The following is a 17,236-nucleotide window of genomic DNA, read 5'->3' on the forward strand; positions in this document are numbered from 1 at the left end:
AAAACGCATAGATCACAGAGAACCGCTTTTCACAGCGACACTGGGCTGTGACGGTCGGCCGCGGTGACAATTGTTCTTCTGCGTTTAAAAGTAAACTTTTATGAGTATGTTGCTGAGTGTGTTTTTGTGTATTGCATTGTCTATTTTGTAAAAATAAAAGTTATATTTAAGAAAAGCCTATGTTGTAAGGTCTGAAATACTAATTAAATTCTGTTTCTATGTGATATGAGACTGAGAAATTATTTTTAGTAAACATTTTGTAAGATTTATTACATTTTTCTGAGTTTGTGGATAAAGAAAAGAAGAAAAAGAAAATCTGATAAAGTTATGGACCATGCCAGCCAGACGTGTAAGCTATCAAATAGTTTGGGAATTTAGTTTCTAGCTGCTACAGAGGCTGAGTAATGAATGTTTTAGTAGACGTTGACACGTCAGTGAAGTTTTCCAGAAAAACCTTAAGTTTTAGGGGGTACCGTAATTTTCAATTTGGCCTAGGTTTTTGAGGGTGCGTTCAGACAGTTAAGTGATACAACTTATCAAAAGCTTATCAGAACCTTACCTTAACAGAATCTTATCAAAACCTTATCCAAATAAGAATACACTTCCCACAATGCTTTGCGTGAAGTGGGCGGTGTCACTGCAGACCGGAGGCTCTGATGTAGACTACGTGACCCATGTTTCAGCTCTAAAGTGACAAGCGGGTGATTTAAATAACATCGGTTTCAATAGCAACATCGCGAAAATCTGCATTTTTAGGTAAATACACAACATGAGAACTGTTTTAAAGTATTTTACAGTAACAACTAAAGTCTCTGTAATATTTACTTTATACTATTGCCAAAAAACGATGTAAAATAACATGGTTTAAGATTATTAACATCTGGCTGTTTGCCTTGTCGCCGACGCTATATCACTGCATCGTCATAATGTTGTTAAGATGCACAATAGCACCTCGAAGTGGCAGGTTAAAGTAAGGCAATGAAAGGCATGTACTCTGTTATCGTGAGACATCAATATAATGATATCGTTTGCAAATCAGAAAATAAGATATCAGGAAATAACCTGTGATATGTTTTCTTTCATTGATCTGAATCGATTATTTTTATAAAGGTCACAGTCGTTAGAAAATGATGTTTTGAGCAGCTGCTCTCATTCATTTAGTAGACTTCCGGTTCTGAGATTTGTCACTATAGAAGCTCCTCTCGAGCCGCCATTGGACTCGCCCCATGAAGTGAACATAGGTGGCACAACTCTCCATTCTAATGCCTCATTCACATTACAGATATATAGTTGAACGTTTTGCTTGGTAATTCAATGTAATCTCAATGGAAACCAGCTTTAAAGGCTGGATTGAGATTACATTGAATTACCAAGCAAAACGTTCAACTATATATCTGTAGTGTGAATGAGGCATAAGGCTCTGATCCCGCCCTGTGGTATCTCAGCACAGACCATTCTGTCCCATTGGTTGGCGGTTGAACCCCGCCCCTTTGTCTCATCAAGGATATGCCCAGCAGCTTGGCTGCTCCTAGCTGCTGGCCTACAATTTATGAAAACCTTATGGAAACCTTATGAAAACCTTAAGCTTATTAGGAGAGCTTAAGGAAAGCTTCCCTTATCAAAACATGTGACTTCCATAGGGAATGAATTGAATGGAACCTTACGCACCACCTCCCCCCAGGTTTTTGATAAATGATAAAACCTACAGTACATGTGTGTCGGCGGCCTAAGACTTTTTCAAATCAGACTTAAGCCTAAATGGGTTAAAAGAAAATCCTAAATTGGGACATCCCTATGTGTGTGTGTGTGTGTGTGTGTGTGTGTGTGTGTGTGTGTGTGTGTGTGTGTGTGTGTGTGTGTGTGTGTGTGTGTGCGTGCGCGTGCAAGCGTGTTATCTCAGTTGAACCAGTTTAAAGACATGACCATCACTGCACAAATTTAAATCCAAAATGTTTAATTTTGTTTTAATGACATAATTGCATTAATTGATGTAACATTGTTACAATGTAAATACAAAAAGCATTAGTTTAATTTCCGTGAAGATCAAAATAAATGTGAAATTAACTTTCATAACACATTGTATGAGATCAAAATAAATCTGGAATTACATTTTATAAGATAATATATCTTACAATGCTATGCTATGTCCATTAATGTTGCTGGGTACTCCCTGGAAACCCCTCAAGGACCCCTGGGGGTCTAACATCTATGTGAACTGTATCTATAATCTATACATTATTCATGTTAAATGTGTTAGATACACAGAGACCCCCCCCCCCCCCCCCCTCCCCCCATCGCTGTCTATCTGTCCTCACACCCTGTCTATCCTCACACCCTGTCTGTCCTCACACAGACACACATAGGAGTCAGGGTAAATCCCAAACCCAGGGTAGAGAGGTTCAGTGAATGTGTCATGGAGGGTGTACAGGTGTGTCAGTGTGCCTGAGGACACTTCATAGAAGGACAGAGTACCAGCAGGACAGTCCAGATACACTGCTACTCTGTTGACCCTGTCCTCACTGTCCTCGTCAACTGCTGCTCTGTTGGAGTCCGAGGGACGTATAGGAATGACATTGTACCAAGTATTGTGACTGACACCGTAAACGTGGTTAGGGGGAATGTTACAACCGTTTAGATGCCAAGATTGATCATTGAATCCAATCATACAGTCATCACCCTCTCCTTTCCTATTGATTCCTTTGTAAGTCACTCCTAGCCAAACTGTTCCACTCCACTCTACCTCCCAATAACTGCGTCCAGTCAGACCCTCTGTACACAGAACCTGGATTACATTATCAAACCTGTCAGGGTGATCAGGATATGAATGAGGCTGTTTCACCCGAATCGCCTTCCTGTTGTTCTCAGACAGAGAGAGGGTTCTGTGTGCTGTGTTTTTGTCCAGTGTGAGACGTTGGGAATCTGATAAGAAAACAACACAGTAAACATTAAAAACATCACACGCACGCACACACGCATGCACGCACGCGCGCACACACACACACACACACACACACACACACACACACACACACACACACACACAATGTTTGTAACATTATACAAACATTTTTTATATTTTTCAAATCCTTTCAAAAATAGCAGATGTACAAGCACTAAGTGATGCGCTATGAGCTATCTTTAAATAACCATGTAAAATATGGATAAAGAGGTTAAAATGAGTTATGCTGCATTATCACATTTTGCTGGTGGGGACCCCCTGGAAGCCCCCCCCCCCCCCCCCCCCCCCCCCAAGGACCCCTGTGGATCCCCATTTTTAACCCTTAATCAACCGGCGTCTCCCAGGGGTCTGTTCTGTTTCTCCCTCCTCACAAAAATCTCTTTGTTGAAAATAGCCGATCTACAAACTCACAGCGCGTCACAGCGTGATGCATCGTGAGCTTGTAGATCTGGTATTTTTTATCAATTTTCATGTATTAAGACATGTATTAAGTCCAACATTGGGACCCAGGGGTTTAAATTGTTAATGGTTCAAAGATGGTTCTTTGAGAAATCATGTGTGGTTGTGAGCATGTAGATCTGTTTTTTTCTTTCTTTTTTTCAGGGAAACAGATCCCTGAGGAACTCCAGTCCGTGCTGTTTTATTCTATGTTATACACTATAAGTGTATAACATATAGAATAAAATAATTTTAATAATTTGTATTCATTAAAATCTGTTCCAGATTGCAGCTTTAATTAAAGATGGGGTGCAATGATTTTTTTCCTCCCTAAAACATGATGATCAGGTACAATATTATGATTAAACTAGGAGGAAGTCTTCTCCAAAAAAGTGTACAGAAAGTGGTAAAATTATGTTTTTATATGGCCACACCCACCAGTTCATTAAGTATGCCTGGTTGTCATGGTGGGTGGCGACCCAGCTGAAGTTGGCCACAACCACAGTGTTGGGTGAATGGTCAAAGGGGAGGGGCTGAGTTTATGATGTCATTAAATCTGTGTTTTTCGATTGGGTCTTTTGACCCAGAGGATTTTAGCTTTCAGGAAGAAACCAAAAATACACAGGGAAGGCAAATTTGCATATTATAACCACACCTGCCGGTCTATTAGAGTAACGTCAACTCATAGACACATACAAAACAGAACAAGTACAAAACTATGGCACCACCTCTTTAACCACTTGAGTAGTAGTGACCCTATTCTGTAATAATAATTCTAAAATAGCAGATCTTCAAGCTCACAACTCAAGCTCACAACGTATTGCAATTGCAACACGATGTGAGTTTGTAGATGCTATTTTCTGCTAACAGATTTGGTGTAGAGAGAAAAAGAGGGGGCTGAGGATAGAGCCCTGAGGGGCCTAGTGAGACAGGCAGACAGACAGCAAGGCTCCCATTTGCGGTGGTCACACCGTCTCCTTAGCGTGACCGTGTGTGTATGCGTCTATGAGTGTTTGTGTGTCTGTCTGTATGTAGCCTGAGTACCACTGGGTGACCAGAGAGGTGCTGTTGAGCAGCCTTGAAATGTACATGCACGCGCGCACACACGCACATGCACAAGCACACAGTCTTGGAATTAATGGACAGACAGACAGACAGACAGACAGACAGACAGACAGACAGACAGACAGACAGACAGACAGACAGACAGACAGACAGATACTCACAGAGTTGAGGTTTATTCCAGTCTTCTCCTGAATGATTCACACTGTAGGAAATAGAACAATGAATCAATGTCTAACACAACGTCTCCACTACTTGACATTCACACATGGATAGGTCAGATCTTTGCCTACGTTCTTAGCTACTTCCCCTGCCTTTACTGTACTTGCATGATGTACAGTTGTACAAACGTTCAGTAGAATAGCAGATCCAACTAATATGCCCATAAAAGGGGACAAGGACTGAGAGATACAGAGATCTCCGTATATGGGCACATATGCGTTTTACATCACACTGACATCACACTGAGACGCATGGACTTGGTCCTACAGAGTGAGCTCAGTGTTCTCAGTGTTCTCCATGTACATGGATCTCCATATATGGGTAAAAAATGGACAAGGACAGAATTCATTTGCAAGTGTGACTAATTTTGATGACATCATCTGGTATAATTGAAGCTGAGGCCGATGGTCCCCGAATTGATGACATCAGGTCATTATGTCTGTCATTATGGGCATAATGGGGATTGTATGATGTCAGACGTCATAGAAGTTTCACATAAATGTCAGTTTATGATCTAATCTACTATCATATGAACATCACAAGCACAATGTTATGTTTTACTGCTGTCTGTCCAGGGAGGCACAGCGACAGGCAAGCCACGCTGCATTCATGGCCAACATCAGGGCGAAGGAGTAGCGAGTAGAGATGCAACGTTCGCGAACGAATCGAATCTTTTGAACGGCTCTTTGAAGTGAACGATGGGATCCGGTTCGCGGAGTAGGGAGCCGTTCATTTGGCTGAATTGGCTCGCGACGCGGTGCGGCGCCGCTGGCGCCGCGATGCGCGGTGCGGCGCGGCAATGTGCAGCTATCTAGGAAGCAAATTAAGACACTACAGTTTGATTTGATCCTTAGACAATTATTAAGCGATTTCTATAATTAAAACGTCTCCATATTGCTAGGGAAGTCCACTTCCATGACAAATGGCTGTATTATGTCCCTGTAAATATTTAAACGTTTGCTATTTTAAAATAGCCGATGTACAAGCTCACATTGTGCCAGGCCTAGCCAGTTGGTAAATCCTGGCTATATACGCCGCTAGGGAGGAGCGAGTTCATTGTTGCCTGCTTGGTTTTTTTTAAGGTGTTGCATGAATAACATTAGTCAAGGTAGCTTAATTTACACACACGTGTTTTATAAAAAGGGTAAATACAAAATTGTGATCTCAACTGTCAGCAGAGGAATGTGGTGCCAGACCGTGCCACCTTGTGGATTCATGTTTCAACGAAAATATTTTAAATATGCAATGATCCAAAAGAGCCAAATGAGCCAGTCTTTTGAACGGCTCTTTGAAGTGAGCCAGAGCCATGGCTCTGGCTCACTTCAAAGAGCCATAAATTGCATCTCTAGTAGCGAGCCGAGCTGCAGGCAAGGGACAGTGCGCACCAGCAGGAACTTCACTGTGCACGACTAGAACAAGTGCACCATGCCAAACGTAATCTAACACGTTATCAAGATACTGACTTATTTCAAGAGGACCTACTTGTTGATTACAGACACACGCATAGCAACACCTCATAGTGTTTATGTCCCAAATGCTCACATTGCGGTGCCTTTGTATGGAAAGAGGAGAGAAAGGGTTTCTGCTGCAACTCAGGGAAGATTGACCTTACATGTGACCCCGAAAATCACAAACCAGACTCAATCCAACCAAAGCCTCCATGAGCTATTATGGACCTTTTCCTTGATCAGATATTTGTGAAGCGTGCAAGACAGTACAACTGTCAATGGCAAGTTTATGAGAGATAGCTACTGTTGTTTCCTGTTGAGATTGGCACATTTCACCCAGGTTTTTTCATCTCACTCACGTCACTTTGTCTGCTGACCTCACTCAGCAACGAAATAAACAGAAAATAAACAAAAATAAAAAATAAAACAATTCACAGGAGGCAAGCATTGATCACCCCATGATGTGCACTGCAATGTAGTTTCAAATGCACTACACTGCAATGTAGTTTCAAATGCACTACACTGCAATGTAGTTTCAAATGCACTACATTGCAGGCGCTTTTTGAGATCGAATAAACAAGAAGACACGTGTGACATGTGTGATCTGGGCAGCTTGCCCCAGGAAATGTGCCAAGCAGGGACGTGCTGGGCCCCTGATTCAGCCCGGGAAAAGGAGTTGGAGAGGCCCTCATTGTGCGCGGCCATCGGACTTCTGGACGCGCCACGAGGCCCCAAAAACTGTGATTTTAGGTCTCATCGTTTTTTCTGGTATAAAGTCTAATGACGTTGTATGTAGACCATCCAGGAGTAGTCAAGGAAGCTCCAGGGAGTAGTGGGCCGGTATTCAGATGATAGACAAGCCAGTGGGGCCAATGTGATGGCTCTGTGGGCTGCTGCTACTCAGTGCTATAGAGAGAGATCTCTCTCTTGCTACTTAAAGATTGTCCATTTCAGATCATGAGAGACAAACCAGTGGGCCAATTACATGAGTTATATTTACTTTGTGGGCCGGCCATTCTTTTATTTTTTATGGCCAGCCTGGACCGGCCAGGAATGGACCGGCCGTTTGGGAGTTGTCCCGCTTTTCCCAATGACCAGCACGTCCCTGGTGCCAAGCTCAATAGGCAACAACGGTATACCTGGAAAAAGGACTACATCTAACATCACGTATGCCATGAGTCAGCTGACTCATGGGCACAAAAGGGACACAGTCAGAGGCATAGACAGATACAGAGATCTCCATAATGGGCATAAAGGGACACAGACAGATAGATATAGAGATCTCCATATACAGGCATAAAAGGAGGAACCCGCTCATTCTTTGGGTTTTCGACCCCTGCCCCCGCATGGGCCCCCGAGGGGGAGGGGGGCAACCCTTACATTCTAAGGGGAAACACTGCAATAAACAACATGGACACAGTCTAAGTCTACTCACTTCAGAGTCTCCAATGCAGCAGAGAGCTTCTTCAGACCAGAGCCTCCTAAGTTGCTGTAGTTCAAGTCCAGCTGTTTCAGATGGGAGGGGTTGCTGGTCAGAGCTGAAGCCAGAGTAGAACAGCCTTCCTCTGTGACCCCACAGCCTGACAACCTGCAGATAAATACATATTTAACAAACTGCTGTTGATGTTCAAGTAGAGATCCACACAGAGAGAAAACACATTTATGTATTTACCTCAGGATCTGCAGTTTACAATCTGGTCTTTTCAGTAGAGCAGAGAGTTGGTCCAGCTGTGAACCTGACAGGCAGTTGAAACTGAGATCCAATTCTCTCAAATGAGAAAGATTAGAGCTAAGAGCTGAGGTCAGAACTTCAAATCCTGTCTGTGTGATGTTACAGCCAACAAGTCTGTAATTACAAATGATAGATCTGTCTGAGTTTGGGAGTAGGGACCCAAGTGATGGAAAGAGAAGGCAGGCAGGAATAACGTGAAGTAAATCATCTTAATCGTAAACTTCCAACTGATGATCTAGCAACCAGAGATTGCGTTAGACCGGGAATTGCCGGATTTGACCGATTTTTAATGACAAAGACCGGAAAATATAAACCTCATCGGACATAAGGACCGATTGAAAATGACACGGCAGTTTAATATCACCGCAAATCCCCCAAGTAGAAATTAATTCAGGTCTTGCAGGGTTAACACACAAAAGTCAATGAAGTCGATTGTTGTTGCCCCAGCCACTCCCATCTGAGTGTATCCTTAGCTTTTGATGGATGTTTCATGAGGGCAGACACCTTTTGTCTCCACCAGGCCGAAGGCATGGGGAGACTATGTTTTTAAATCAGCTTCATGGTGCCACTATAACAGGGCGATTTGTGTTTTAACCTATAACTTCACCAACCATTGTAAAACGTTTTATGCTCACTTCCCAGAGGCCAAGGAAAAACCTTTGCCATGCATTTATCACATCTGCCTTTTATAGCGGCACCAGGAGGACAACTTATGTAAAACATATTTTGTAATATAACTCAATAGATAATGGATCTGTCCAATATTTCTTATTCCATCCAAATTGGCTTCCAAAGTTTGCAGGATTGGTCCGTTTTGAACAAAATGTGTTAAATCATGAACGCAGCTTGTGATTTCCGTGAAATGTTACTCGCACATTCCCACTAGATCAAGGAACAAATGCCACCATTTTCACATTGGTCTGTTGTAGCGCCACCAGTAGATCAACTTTTTGGAACAAATCATGCATGCAGCGCCCGATCGCAGTGAAAGGGCGAAAAATACCTGGCTGGAAACCCTTTTCACAGTGCCCCAGGCCACAATAACATACCTGACCTGGTGGAGACCTGTGCTCGGAAGAGCACTGCTTCTAGTTCTCAATGTATTTTTCACAGCATACTACATACCCCGGTACCAGGTATAACACACCACTGGGGATACCATCATGTCAACTTTATTCACACTCTTCTTATTATAATCAAACACTAAATAATAAAACAGAACTTATCAAAAGAATGTTGTGTATAATCTGACCTCAGTATCTCCAGTTCACAATTTGGACTCTTTAATCCAGCAGAGATGAGCTCCATGATTGAATCCTGCACGTTGTTATAACTGACATCTAATTCTCTCAGAGGTGAAGGATTAGAGTTGAGAGCTGAAGCCACAATTTCAAACTGTGGCTTTCGGAGGTCATGGCCGGCAAGCCTGTAAATGTAGATTTAGATGTAAGTTTTAGCAAAAAACAAACAAACACTCAGATATTGACATTTCATGTTCTGTATCTGTCTCTAATTCCAAGCCATTTCAGAAGCAATACCGAAAGGGGTCCTATATTTGGGCTAAAATTGGAACGATACAGAGAAGATTAGCATGGTACCATGGCACCATGCTAATCTTCTAAATAAAAAAGGGTAAACAGGAGCCATGTTGCCTGGACACTGGACAAACTATCAGTGCAAGCTATAGCTATCACAGTTTCTAAGTTTCTTAACAAGACATAAATCCCTTCGTTGAAAACACTCCCTTATGTTAAAGAAAACATATTAAAGTTATACCATGTAACTTTTTTTATAAAACAAATCTTAAAATTGTCCTAACTGTTAAATCGCTAAAGTTTTAGAACACCCACTCCGTTATTTTCAGTTTCTAAAGCCTTCTCTTTATATGTTTTCTATGATCCTGACCGGGCCCCGGTTTTCGCGGAAAAATTACACTAAAAATTACTACTACATCATACACTACCGGCCAATCACAGCGAGGGTTATACACTGCCGGCCAATCACAGCGCATCTTGAAGTGGGGTCGCTATGGCGGCCATATTTGTAGTTGCCCGTGTGTCTCTATACTCGGGTAAAGGTAACCTCGCCTACCGAAAAACGGCCGTAAGACGCGGACGCGACGGCAGTTTGCTATGACCACTAGCCTAGGTGAGCAACTTACACAGTATAGCTTTAAAACTGACGAGCACCTATATGGGCCTGTGGAGTTCAACTGGAGTTGATTCACATGAATGTGAGTGTCATTCGTGCATGAGATGATTTAGCCTGGAAATAAGTTAAACGTTTATGAGTTTGGTTTCCTCTTGGGTAATCCTAATTCTCAGATGCACTGTGATGCGGCCATGCACGATCATGCATCGATGCTTTCAAGTGACATAATTGACATCTGGACAAGATCGGTGAGATCATTTACAGCTATGGAGCAGAGAGATTTGGGGTGAAAAGTGAGAACCTTCGGACACAGAAGGAACCATCAGCCCATCTCATGTCCAGGAGACAACAAGAGATTGAGAGACTTGTGAAAGAAAGAGGGTCCCTGAGAAAACAATGGAAGAAGGCCACGGAAGTGGAAAGGAAAGGACGACCAGTTTTTATCCTGGGATTTTTGAGCAATTTGCATGAAACGTTCTACACACAATCTAAGGACTAGGGATGCACCGAATATATCTGCCACACATCGGTATCTGCTGATGTTTGCCGTTATCGGTCAATATCGGTATCGGCAAATAAAGCTGACATTAACCGATGGCAGTAGCCAATATTTATCTGTTGTTGATAAGCATACATTTTGCACTGGCTATGTTGGTGTGTTGGTTATTTGCAGCCTACCAAGAGAGTAAATAATAACACCAAAAACCAAATAAACAAATATCGGTATCAGCTATTGGCTAAATTGTTATTTTAAACATCTTTATCGGTATCGGCCAAGAATTTCCGTATCGGTGCATCCCTACTAAGGACCTTTATCTAACATGCCTATGAAGTGAAATATTCTAAAAAGCTGGCTTTGTTTAAAAAAAACGGAATCCTTTCTCACTGTGTAGTAGGGGTGTGATATGGTGATTCTCCCTCCCGTGATAAATAATCAATTTGACTGCCGGCAAATATCGATATTCCAGAACACTGTGGATTTCCCTGGTTGACACAGGGTGCAGTACTTCATGCTGCCAGCCACCTGCACTGTTTGTGGTGGGGGCGCTATTGAGACAAATGAGGGTAAAGTGGGAGTATAGACAGTGAAGGAGAGAGAAGAAAATGTACTGCTAGCAGTGATGGGCGGGGAAATCTCGCTCTTTCGAACAACCGTCATTTGGACAAAGGAGCGTCGGGAGGATTAGCGACTCACCCCACGGAGGTTAGGTTTAGGGTAAGGGTTAGAGTTGGGTGTCGAACAGATGACACGTCGTAACAGCGAAACACTCCCATGATGGGCAAGCTACTTGGAAAAAAGCAAAAGTAGTTGGCTACATTGACACTACTTTCTTTCTTTCTTTTTTTTCTCTTTTTTTTTTCTTTTTTTTGCAACCTTGATCAAGAACAACTTTCCACCAAACAAATGGGCAGGCCAAAAAAATGCTCAGTTTGTTTGTTTATTATAAAACAAACTGAAACTGGAAAGAAGCTCTCTGTCTGGCTTTACATTAAATGTGTACCTTTTTAAGGCCATGACCCCCAAAAAGAATCATATTCGAACTGGGGACCCCCCACCCTGACGTGAGTAGGGGTTTCCCATAGTCTGGGGCCTTAAGCTAGATGCAGAATAGACCCAAATTTAGGGTATTTGGCTTGCAAATTGCAAGGCGTTGTGAGCTTTTGCACTGTGCACTGTTCAGTCAAATCTCAGGAGAGGAGATTCTCCCATATGGTCAGCACTCAGCACAACACCAATTCTGAATGCAGCAGCTAAGGTGGCTGCACAGCAAAGGTGGCTACTCGACCACCTGAAAAGGAATGGCGCGCAGTCAGTTTGAGCAAACAACATCAGAGAGGAGAAGCTCCAGGACAAAGCAGAATCCAAGTTCCACTCCGATGAATTTGGTTCCAAGACACCAATAATGGTCTGTAGACGTTTTATTTACTATAATGTGTTTTAAAATGCTGCTTTGTATTGTTTAAAAGTTAACTGTTAAATGTTTATTTATTGCATCAAAACACATTGTATTGGGTTGTTTTGTTTTGGTTTGAGGAGCTTTGTTTGGCAAATTGGCAGAATTAAAATGTTAAATTATGTAAAAATGAACATTTGGAATTCATGGAATTGCCATGTTTACAATTTAAAGGTTTAATATGTAAAAGGTTAAAAGTTAAAATTACATTGAAAAGGGTTGATCTACAAGCTCGGATCAGCTACCTTTTTTCTTTTTAGATTTGTTTTATAGTTAATTTAAAGAGCTTAAATGGTTGATTTATTTAAAATAAGTAATTAAAATCTTGACTTTAAATCATGAATGTCTAAAACTATTTAATTTAATAATAATGAAAACATTTAAGTGATTTAATGTCTAAAAAGTAAATGTTTAAATGTTATGTTTATCTAAAAACATTGAAATGTTATCTAAACATTTAATTAATGTTTATAGTAATAATGTTAAAGGGATATTTCACTTAAAAAAAAACTTTTGGTCATTTTATAGTCTAATCAGGCTTTTATGAACACCCTGAACCGTTTTTAATTTGCTTCATTCAATATTTAGATATTTGATGTAAATGTTACCAGTCGGGCAATCACACTCGCAATTTCAGAACATTATTTAATTATTATTAGTGTGGTTGCCTGACAGGGCAACACATTATAGTTCTAGGGGAACTTTATGGACTTCTAGGGTAACCTGTAACTTTTTATATATTCTTTTCCGCTGCCAGGATAACTAAAATGACGTAAATGTCATCGTCAATGAAACTTTATTGATTACTAGCCCTAGCCCTAACATTATAGACTTCTAGGTAGTCAGGTGATATCTTAAAAAGTCCTGGAATAAATTCCTTACCAAAACATTTCTTCACCAATGTGTTTGTAAAGGTCTCTCTAGTAACACATCCCACAAAGACTGAAATTCAGTTTCCCTAGGAGAATCCCACAAACTGTGAAAAGGGATGACTCATCACTAAACTATAATTGCATGGGGGCTGTTTTTAGCCCAAGAAATGTTTTTTGCGCATAACAAATGCTTGCAATGGATTCAGAATCATTAGAAACCCCTAGTTTGACCCCTCACATGCTACTTAAAGCATATTTATGTTGGTGTGTTTTATCCTTAATTTAATGGGACTCCAACTTTCATCAGCTGTAACGGATTCTCCTAGGGAAACTGAATTTCAGTCTTTGTGGGATGTGTTACTAGAGACCTTTACAAACACATTGGTGAAGAAATGTTTTGGTAAGGAATTATTCCAGGATTTGACTCTATTTCTGAACATACTGTATCCCCTGACTAAGGGTAACCTGTAACTTTTTTTCCACTGCCATTGGAAAAGGCAGGGTAACTCCTCAAAAATGACTTTCATCATCAATGACGTAACTTTATTGATTACTAGAGTAACTTTTCCGTTGCCATTGGAAATTGATGGAATCAATGGGAATGGGAATCAATAGTTTTCTTTTTATTTACAATCAATCCCACACAAGTCGGGCAACCACACTCGCAATTTCAGAAACTTGCATCTTTTCTCGTTATTATTATTCACCATAAAGAAATGTTATTCAAACAAAATAAAATTATCACTATATTAAACACATCATGGGGTGACTAAGGAAGATAAATAAAGTATTATATTATTTAAAAAAAAATTTTTTTACTCAGGTCAGGAGCACTCATGGCTTTTATACTAGTGTGAGTATGTTTTTCTCATGACTACTAACCGAGCCTTTCTGGTGTTCCTCACAGCTGGGAGCAGTCTGGATCGCCCCCCAGCTGATTTTATGTTGTATTTGTCCAGGTCAAACTCATCCAGAACCTCCTCTGACGTCATCAGCATGAAGGCCAGAGCTGAACACTGGCTCGGAGACAGTTCTATCGTTGATCTGTCACCTGACTCCAGGTACTGTTGGATCTCCTGATATACTGACTGGTCGTTCATCTCCATCAAACAGTGGAAGATGTTGATATATCTGTCAGGAGAGAGATTTGCATCCTCACATTTTATCTCCTTCAGGTTGGTGATGACTTTCTGGATCTCATCTGGACTGGTCTGAGCCAGGAGGCTTCCAAGAAGGTAGCGATCTGGACTGGTCTGAGCCAGGAGGCCTCCTAACAGACTCTGATTGGACTCCAGTGAGAGGCCATGAAGGAAGCGGACAAAGAGGTCCAGGTGACCGTTTTTACTCGTCAGGGATTTTTCAAAGGCTCTCTGGAGGAAATCAACCAAGGAACTGACCACATCTCCTAGGAATGTGTTCATCATTCTTGTTAGAGGCTCTCTGCACGTAGTCAGCAAAGGGTTTGAGGCCATGTTCCAGGAATACCGGTTCATCTAGGATCCTGTTTGTGTAACAATGGAACAGGTAGACTGCAGCCAGAAACTCCTCGATGCTCAGATGAACAAAGCTGTAGGCCTTCCTCTCAGATTGGAAGATCTCTTCTTTGAAGATCTCTGTGCACACTCCAGAGTACAGCGAGGTGTCTTTCACCTCAAGACCACACTCTTCCAGGTCTTCTTGGTAGAACATCATGCTACTTTTCTCCAGATGTTCAAATGCCAGCCTGCCCAGCTTCAGAAGTAACTCCCTGTCAGCCTCCACGAGCTGCTGATTATTCTCTCTCTGCTGTTGCTTCTTGTCCTGTCTCTTGTTCCCTTGGTCTTTATTCTTTACCTCATGTGTCTCATCATACTTCAGATTCTTCCTCTTGATCTGAACCCACAGGAAGTGGCCATACATATTAGTCAGGGTCTTGGGCAGCTGTTTTGTCTCACCTGTCTTCAACATGTCATCCAGAACAGTAGCGGTGATCCAACAGAAGACTGGGATGTGACACATGATGAGGAGGCTCTTTGATGTCTTCACATGTGAGATGATTGTGCTGGCCAGCTTCTCATCATCACTGAATCTCTTCCTGAAGAACTCCTCCTTCTGGAGGTCTGTGAACCCCCGTACTTCTGTCACCAAGTCAAAACAGTCAGGAGGGATCTGATTGGCTGCTGCAGGTCTGGTAGTTATCCAGAGGAGGGCTGAGGGCAGCAGATTCCGCTTGATGAGGTTTGTCAACAGCAAGTCAACTGATGATGTCACTGTGACATCAGAAACAATGGCATTGTTGTTGAAGACATCAGAATAAATGTCAATGTTGCTGAATTTCAGTGGAAACCTGCTTTCATCCAGACCATCAAAGATGAAGCCAACTTTCCAGACAGCAAGCTGCTCTGCCGTGACCTTCTTTAATGTTGGGTGGAAATGATGGATCAGTGAGAGAAGACTGAGCTGCTCATCTCTGACCAAGTTCAGCTCCCGGAATGAGAAGGGAACAAGGAGATTGACATCTTGATTTTCCAAACCCTTTGCCCAGTCCAGAGTGAACTTACGCACAGAAAATGTTTTTCCAATGCCAGCGATGCCCTTGGTCAGAACTCTTCTGCTGGGTGTCTCTCTGCCAAGGAGGAAGGGTTTAAAGATGTCACAGCATTTGATTGGTTGGTCATGAAGGGTCCTTTTCTTGGAAGCTGTCTCTAGCCGCCAGACCTCATGTTGGTTATTAACCCCTTCACTCTCTCCCACTGAGATGTAGAGATCTGTGTAGATGCTGCTGAGGGAGGGCACTTCAGTGACATATATCAGACGATCAAGATGGTTCAAACCGACCTTATAATCCTTTAAATCACCCTGCGGACTGACACCTGCTATGAGAAGGGCATTTATGCATTTTAAACATTCAGTTCATTAAACATTCAGTTTATTAATAATCGCACAATAAATACCCCCCAGAAAACTGAAATGATGCTATTATTTAAGAATGTTGCCAATTTTGCCAACCTGCTGACCAGTGGCATCATCAGTGGGCAAGTTTATAATTTCAAACAGGATTTCAAAATAATTTCTTATGCAAAAATAAGGTTTATACCAGAGACAGTCTACATTATGTGTACTATGTGGATTACACCTGTGACAGTCTACTTTATGTGGACTATGTGGATTATACCTGTGACAGTCTACTTTATGTGGACTATGTGGATTACACCTGTGCCAGTCTACTTTATGTGGACTATATGGATTACACCTGTGACAGTCTACATTATGTGTACTATGTGGATTATACCTGTGACAGTCTACTTTATGTGTACTATGTGGATTACACCTGTGACAGTCTACTTTATGTGGACTATGTGGATTACACCTGTGACAGTCTACTTTATGTGGACTATGTGGATTATACCTGTGACAGTCTACTTTATGTGGACTATGTGGATTATACCTGTGACAGTCTACTTTATGTGGACTATGTGGATTACACCTGTGACAGTCTACTTTATGTGGACTATATGGATTACACCTGTGACAGTCTACATTATGTGTACTATGTGGATTATACCTGTGACAGTCTACTTTATGTGTACTATGTGGATTACACCTGTGACAGTCTACTTTATGTGGACTATGTGGATTACACCTGTGACAGTCTACTTTATGTGGACTATGTGGATTATACCTGTGACAGTCTACTTTATGTGTACTATGTGGATTATACCTGTGACAGTCTACTTTATGTGGACTATGTGGATTATACCTGTGACAGTCACCATGTGGACTATGTGGATTATACCTGTGACAGTCACCATGTGGACTATGTGGATTACACCTGTGACAGTCTACTTTATGTGGACTATGTGGATTATACCTGTGACAGTCTACTTTATGTGTACTATGTGGATTACACCTGTGACAGTCTACTTTATGTGGACTATATGGATTACACCTGTGACAGTCTACTTTATGTGGACTATGTGGATTACACCTGTGACAGTCTACTTTATGTGGACTATATGGATTATACCTGTGACAGTTTACTTTATGTGTACTATGTGGATTATACCTGTGACAGTCTACATTATGTGTACTATGTGGATTATACCTGTGACAGTCTACATTATGTGTACTATGTGGATTATACCTGTGACAGTCTACATTATGTGGACTATATGGATTATACCTGTGACAGTCTACATTATGTGGACTATGTGGATTATACCTGTGACAGTTTACTTTATGTGTACTATGTGGATTATACCTGTGACAGTCTACATTATGTGTACTATGTGGATTATACCTGTGACAGTCTACTTTATGTGGACTATGTGGATTATACCTGTGACAGTCTACTTTATGTGGACTATGTGGATTATACCTGTGACAGTCTACTTTATGTGTACTATGTGGATTATACC

At 41.5% G+C, this 17,236-nt stretch overlaps 1 pseudogene across 1 annotated transcript; it reads right to left on the reverse strand.

The window, feature by feature from the left end:
- Positions 1–7,560: 7,560 nt before the first annotated feature.
- Positions 7,561–15,844, reverse strand: LOC308286197 (protein NLRC3-like; annotated as a pseudogene). The gene is made up of 5 exons: positions 15,828–15,844; positions 13,722–15,600; positions 9,114–9,287; positions 7,802–7,975; positions 7,561–7,717 (listed from the first exon to the last, which is right to left on the reverse strand). The product of its transcript is annotated as a protein NLRC3-like (transcript).
- Positions 15,845–17,236: the final 1,392 nt, after the last annotated feature.

This window comes from Nannobrachium achirus (genome assembly GCF_963921795.1).
Source record: "Nannobrachium achirus genome assembly, chromosome: 5".
Classification (NCBI taxonomy): domain Eukaryota; kingdom Metazoa; phylum Chordata; class Actinopteri; order Myctophiformes; family Myctophidae; genus Nannobrachium; species Nannobrachium achirus.